The following is a 6,000-nucleotide window of genomic DNA, read 5'->3' on the forward strand; positions in this document are numbered from 1 at the left end:
CTTTTCATCTGGAAATGGAAATATTAATAATGTCTATCTTGTTGGATTATTAAAAGGGGAAGAAGAAGAAGAAGAAGAAGAAAGAATACCTGGCTAGTGAGTGTCATAAAAGGGTATTGACTCTAAGTCTCAACTGTCCCCTCTCGGTCTGTCTCCCCTCTTTCCTTTTCTTGCTTCTTCATAGAAGGATTGGCCTGGAATGCTCAGGATGGTCTGCTTCCTTATGTCCCAGAAAAGCCGAGTTACAACGCCATGCCGGGGATTTGGATGCATATAAGAAAGATTCAGCTGTGATAGCTTCAAGATAAGATCCTTTTAGACTCTGCGACATTTAAATTGTCAACCATCCATTTGTGGACTTGCTTCAGTGCACCATTTGTGTGTCAGGCGTTTCCGGACTACCCGGGCCTCGTCATTACTCATGCCGTTCAGGAACCTACTCAAGCAGCCCAAGCTTCCAAGAAGCCCAGACACACAGTCACCTTCCTCGCAAAGGGTCATCGCTTTTTAAAAAATGTGATAACGGCTTTTCGCAAAGCACAAAAAGAAAGAAAACGCCTAGCAATTACAATGGTATTTATTTTCTTATATTCTTGACTGTGAGCCCAACCCTCAAAGGAGAACTGGTCCTTGCCCTCACCCACTGTCCTAGGCCCTTCCCCCAGGGGCTCAGCACTGCAGGCAAGCCTCCTGGCGGACATGCGCTCCTTAGGAGCTCAGCTGTATTTCCTGCTCTGCATCTTTGTTCTCTGATCCTGGTTTCCACATTCATTAAGTCATTCTCTTTTTTATGGAGCATCTACCTTATGCAAGCACAGTCCTTGTCCCAACACGTGAATGGGGGACAATTCTCGGCACCCGTGTGCGACATGCATGTGGCAGTGAGGCAGAGCCACAGTGGAGACGCGCGATGCAGGAAATACATCAGCGAAGAGCATCGTCATGGACATGGTGCAGTGGGCACAAGGCTTGGCTGATAATCCCAAGGTCAGCGATCGCCTTTGCTGAGGCAGCCACAGACCCTCTCCCTCCGGGTCTCAACTTGGATTTCCAGTAAGGTTCCCTAATCCCTCTTATAAGACCGTCTGTTGATTTGAGCGACTATGAAGCAGTGTTCTATGGCAGGAACTGGTGAGTCTTCTCCCTCGCCCTGCATCATGGGAAACTGATCCAGATGAAGTGAAGACCTGCCTTTTTTTTAACTTACAAAAGAAAAACATCAAATAATCCCTGTTCACTGAAGGAGACTGAAGGACGGCAGAGTTGTTTGAACATATCCACCATCTCGCTCCAAAGAGAACACCTGTGGCTGCCATTTTGCGATAAGGCATTGCTTGTATGGATTGATTACATTGTATTGGATATGGATTGATTACATTGTATTGGGTATGGATTGATTAAATTATATTGGATGGATTACATTGTATTGTATGGATTGATTACATTGCTTGTATGGATTGATTACATTGTATTGTATGAATTGATTACATTGCTTGTATGGATTGATTACATTGTATTGGGTAAATCTGCAGCACCCGAACTCAATGGGGTGTTGAAAAACCAGGCTGTCACTTGGAGGACTAGGGTGTCCCTGACCCCAGCCATGGTATCTCAGTCCCTTCACGTGCCTGCAAAAGTTGGACACTGAATAAGGAAGAACAAGGAAGAACCAGTGCCTATGAAGAGCGTGTTGACAAGGAATGCTGCAAGTCCCACCCACAACTCTCTCGTGGCCTCTCCCAAGCCAGGGTGCTCCTGAGGACCAAGGGTGGTGAGACTTCACCTCACACCCTTTGGGCAGGAGAGTCTGGTCCCTGGAGAAGGACACCACTCTGGGCGAAGTAGAAGGGCCCTGAAAACCAGGAGCAGTGGCTGCAGCAAGGGGCTCAGCCAAGGAACATCGCGAGGCTGGGGCAGGACGACGGAGGTTCCTTCTGCTGCACATGAAGTCACACTGTGTTGGCACTGACTCAACGGCACCTGACAACTCCATGACCATTCTCAGATGTTGTTTTTCTTTCTTTTTTTTATAGATCATTTTATTGGGGGCTCTTATAGCTCTTATAATAATACATACATAAATTTTATCAAGCATATGAATATATATGTTGCCATCATTATTTTCTAAACATCTATTTTCTATTTAAGCCCTTGTTATCAGCTCCTTTTTTCCCCTCCCTCCCCACTTCCCACCCTAGTGACTCCTTGTAAATTTTAAATTATTATTTTCATATCTCACATAGACCGCTGTCTCCCTTCACCCATGTTTCTGCTGTTCATCCCTAGGGTGGGAGTGGGGTGGGGTAGGATTATGCATCCATCCTTGTGATCTGTTCCCCTTTCTCCCCTCACTTTCCTCCTACCCTCCCGGTATCGCTACTCCTATTGCTGTTCCTGAGGGGTTTATCTGACCTGGCTTCCATGTATTGTGAGTTCTTGTCTATACCAGTGTAGTAGTACACACACACCCCCAACCTGTCCCAGAGCATGTCTTCCCAAAACCTCTGGATGTGACCTTATTTGGAACTCGAGTCTTTGTGGATTAGTTAAGATGAAGCCTTTCTGGAATAGAAGCCCACCCACGGTCAACGAGTCAATTCCAACTCAGAGTGAGGATGGAGGGTGAAGCAGGACTGCTCCCTTGGGTTTCCGGGACTGGAAATCTTGACAGGAGTGAAAAAACCATCTCTGTCCCCTGCAGAGGAGCTGGTGGGGTCAAAGTGCTGAGCTTGGGGCTGGCAACCCAATGAGTAGCGACACCGCCAGGGCTCTTCTGCTGGGTCAGAGTGAGCCCTCCACGTGGAGACTGGTGTCCTGTTAAGAAGAGGAGTGGGCACCCGGAGATACGGGGAGAGGCCCTGTGAAGACAAAGGCAGAGATGGGAGTGATGCACCTCCCCATTGAAGGGCACCAAGGGTTGCCGCCCACCACCCGGAGCGAAGAGAGAGCGAAGTCTGGAAGAGACACTCCCTCAGGGACTCCAGAAGCAACCAGGGCCACCACCGCCTTGCTTTTGGACTTGGACCCCTCGAGCTGACACCTACGTTTAAGTCACCCAGTGTGTGGCCATTTGCTGTGGCAGTTCTGGGAAACTAATGTAACCGCACAGGTCAGGACTCTCCAACCTTGCTTTTTTGTTGTTGTTTTTGTATAGGAAATCACTTTATATCAAGAAAGAAATTGATATCGAGGAAGCAGCCCAGCTCAGTCCAACTCAAGGCCAAGGGTCGGAGCCCAGCAGGAGACCCCTCCAGATACACACCGCTGCTGACTGATGAGTGGGAAATGGAGGCGGACACAGGCTGCCAACAGCTCTGAGGGTCAGACACAGGATCCAGGCAAGCAGGAAGGCAATGAGAGGCAAGGCTGAGACCATTCTTTATTTTTGGTTTTGTTTTTCCAACTTTTTATTATAAACTGGGTGAGGGTTTACAGAGCAGATCATCTTTTTTTGTATTCAACAATTTATCAGATCTCCCAATAGTTTTCCCTATTTCCGTTTGCTGTCCAAATCCTTCTTGTTGGATAAATCTTCCCCTTGAGCCAAGTTAACACTTACCCTCTAACCTCTGTGAGCTGAGACCTCTCAATGAATGTAATAGAAGGTAGGCGTTGACATGTCCATGCCCATCACGACCCTATTAGAGAGACAGAAATGAATGCCGAGTGTCTGAGAATGGACAGATACTCAGTTTAGGACCTAGGCTATATACGTCTCACTTTCTGTATCTCTAAGATAGCTGCCTCACCCTGAGCTCCTAACCTCTTTCTTTCTCAGAAGTTTACTTTCTTCATCTATGAAACGGGTATGCCATCATGTTGTTGTTGGTCACAAAAGTAGGAATAGGGCCGCATCCTAAATGCCCATGTTTGGGGTCTCCAACAATGCCCTTTGAAAAGTGGGATGGGAACGGTTGAGTTTGGTTATCTATGGAGGGAACCAGATAGCATTGTTCTGCATGGTTGTTCTCCGGGTTATTGAAGAACACAGTGAGAGGAAGAAGGATTACGGAGAACTTCCCGAAGCTTCTTCCGGTGTGGGACAATCATAGTGTGTGGATGATGATGGTTTCCTGGAAGAGCTGCTGCCAAGCTGACTGCTCACTGGTCCCAATGAAGCCAGGGCAGTCGGCCAATCACAGGCATCGTCAGATAATTGAGAAAAGCCGAGGCGGCAGAAACTGAAGCATGATTCTTGTTTCTAGGTTGTGCTCCTGTACCCTGATAATAAGTTGTTGACAGTAGGCTGGAAAGAGACGAAACAAAAACGATGGTGTTTCTTGGTAGCCTGGCCCTTACCAACGGCAAAGAGAACGGTCCTATGTGGGACCAAAGGGATTCCTTTACTTTTTGGCCAAAAAACATTGGAGAGTCAGTGCCTAATTAAAAGTGAATGACAGGTTACAATGCAGTTTGAACCCATTATCTCATTGGCTCCTCACAGTAACCAGTTTACCACCTTTCCCTTTCCTAGATGGGAGACCGAGTTCAAAACTGGCTCAGGATGTGAGTGAGAGGATGAGGAATGGAACGGCACCCGTCCTCTCTGACTCTGAACCTGTCCTTTCTCAATTACATGTTGTTACTTTGACTGCTACAATCCTTGGGGGTAAAAAAAAAAATGCAAACCTACAAGAACCTCTACAAACGTTCTTCTTTGTTACAGACCTCGTTCTTGGTTGCGTTGACTCCAACACATCTTGAACTTTCGTGTAACAGAGCGAAACATCACCTCTCACTCAGGGATGTTTGAGCCCATTGCTGTGTCGCCGTCAATCCAGCTCATTGAGGCCCTTCCTCTCTGCCAGTGACCCTCAAATTTACCAAACGCTTTTCTAGGGGTGGTTTCGTCTGATAACATGTGCAAGGTGTCACCATCCTCACTTGTAAGAAGTCTTCTACCTGTATTATCACCAAGACAGATTTGTTCATGTCCTCAAGGCTGGAGTCTTTGATCTTTGTCGGTACGTGCTTCAAGTCACTTTCACGTTCGAAGCACCTGAGGTGGAGCATCTCCAGATCTCCACTTGGTAATGCATCTTCCTCCAGTCCCGATGCCACGTTTTTCTTTTTTTCTTTATTTTTTATCATTTTATTGGGGGCTCATACAACTCTTACCACAATCCATACAGACATCAATTGTGTAAAGCACATTTGTACACTCATTACCCTCATCATTCTCAAAACACCCACTCTCCACGTAAGCCCCTGGCATCAGCTCCTCATTTTCCCCCCTCCTTCCCCACTCCCCCTCCCTCATGAGCCCTTGATAATTTATAAATTATTTTGTCTCCACATTTTTCTTCATCTGGTCTAGCTTTTCAGACTGTTTGCTCAACATGGAGATTGAGTGGGTATGGAGGGCAGGTACAACACAAACACATCTTTTAAACCTTGCATCCATCCCCCGGTTGGCTTTGAATGACTGCCTGTGTGAGTGTACTAGTTCTGCATCAATACAGTGTTACATGGAAATCCATTCTTCAAAATGTTATCTATCATTTGTTATGAGCCACACAGTTGAAGATCTTTGCGTAGTCAATAAAACACAAGCAAACATCTTTCTGGTATTGTTTGCTTTCGGCCAAGATCTATCTGTCATTCTAGGTCCTCTTCCGAACCTACCTTTATCTTTGGGCGAGTCCCTGTCTGTGCTGCGGCCATTTAAAATGTATCTTTCTCACCAGCCTGCTGAAGGAGCCCAAGTGACGCAAGTGTTGTGTCTGACAGTGAATCAAAAGGTCAGCGATTCAAGCCCGCCAGCCATGCTGGGAGAAAGATGTAGTAGTCGTCTGTGTCCATAAAGAGTATATCTTTGGAAGGCCTATGGGGCAGTTCTGTTCTATAGGGTTGCTATGTGTTGGAATTGATTTAATGACACACAACATTTCCTGCTTAATGGAAAGCCAACTTTCTCTCATGCCATACCTCTTCTGAATCCCCTTTTAAATTCTTGATAAAAACTCACTGATACCAAGTTGATTCCAATTTGTAGCAACC

Source organism: Tenrec ecaudatus, chromosome 4, assembly GCF_050624435.1.
Source record: "Tenrec ecaudatus isolate mTenEca1 chromosome 4, mTenEca1.hap1, whole genome shotgun sequence".
NCBI classification, from domain to species: Eukaryota; Metazoa; Chordata; class Mammalia; order Afrosoricida; family Tenrecidae; genus Tenrec; species Tenrec ecaudatus.